A 1656-nucleotide genomic window follows, 5' to 3' on the forward strand; every position below is an offset into this window, starting at 1 on the left:
CAGCATAACATAGTTACTAACTGCCAACATGGATTTCTTAAAGGTAAATCAACAGCATCAGCTATCATCAGCTTAGTAGAATACATAATTGACCAAATAGACAAAGGAAAGTACATCTCTGCTCTCCTCCTTGACTATAGCAAAGCTTTTGACTGTTTAGGACATGACCTCATATCAGAAAAACTTAAATCTCTTGGCCATTACTGGCATAGCAAACAACTGGTTTATGAGCTATCTGTCAGGGCGAACACAGGTAGTTGAAATACAGAACATTACACTTGGCCATAAAAACACCTACCAGTCAAACCCACAACCAGTCACACGTGGAATGCCACAAGGATCAGTCCTGGGCCCAGTCATCTTTGTCTTATTTGTCAATGACTTCCCAGCATACATCCAAGATCACAATACCAACTTGTGTAATGTATGCTGATGACACAACACTCTTAATAAAGGATGACACTGCAGAAGGAGTAACATACAACCGCCTGCAACTCCCTCTGCAAAGCACTGACATACTGCAGGAAAAATGACCTGGCTGTAAATCCATCAAAAATCCATAACAGATTAACTTTAGTAAAAGAAAAGACTACATTCCAAAAATACCTGACGTAGAAATTGAAAACCATGTTAAATTCCTTGGAATCATTCTGGATGGAAATCTCGGCTGGACAGAGCATGTGGATGGCCTTTGCAAAAAAATCAGCATAGGTATTTATGCTGTTCGGCGCTTAAAATGGATTGGAAACCTAGAAAATGCCAAAACAGCCTACTATTCATTAGTAGAAACCCATATGAGGTATGGGATTGCTGTATGGGGCGGATCCTCTGTCGGAAACCTCAACAAGGTGCTTGTCCTGCAGAAAAAAGCCATTAGAATCCTCGCTGACCTTGAAACATTCAACAAAGCTGCAGACAAACCTTCCAAACCCTCGGCATAATGACCGTCACTGCTCTATACATCCAAGAAGTAATTCTACATGTGCACAGCCTGGGTCTTCAAACAGGGAAAGATATCCATTCATACAACACTCGCCATGCAGCCAACTACGTTCTGCCTCCACATCGCACAGCAATTTATGGAGAAAAACCATCTTATATCGGCCGGAAGTTTGTGGAAAACGCTCTCCCAGAAACAATGAGAAGATTGAAGAGGAGTGCCCTACAAGGAAAACTGCATGACATCCTAGTAAAATCAACCATTTTATTCACTGAACGAGTTCCTCAACGCCTGCAATGAAACATGGAGATTTCAAAATGTACCTTGACTTTTTTTTTTTTTTTTTTTTTTAACTGAAACAAAAATGTATAAACATTCATCATCCATATTTATGTAAATAATATTATGTGACTCTATAACTGTTCCTTAATGAATATGTAAATAAAGAAGTTTGTCTATTGTCTATTGTCTATTTAAGATTTCCATGTTTTTCCTCTGTGCCGTCCCCCCATGGTTGGCATGTCATGGTAATAGCAAGGAAAAATAGTTTACATAGCCATATGACACTGTGCAAAGTTTATAGATGTTATCTGCTATGGTTTGTAAAATATTAAGCCGTACCCAGACTTTTCAAACACCTTGTATATTCATTGGTGTGTAGGATACAGAAATTTGGTGTACAAAGAGTGCCTGTGGTTGTCTTGGACATTGCTTAC

The sequence above is a fragment of the Homalodisca vitripennis genome, unplaced genomic scaffold (genome assembly GCF_021130785.1).
Source record: "Homalodisca vitripennis isolate AUS2020 unplaced genomic scaffold, UT_GWSS_2.1 ScUCBcl_4353;HRSCAF=10482, whole genome shotgun sequence".
NCBI lineage: Eukaryota > Metazoa > Arthropoda > Insecta > Hemiptera > Cicadellidae > Homalodisca > Homalodisca vitripennis.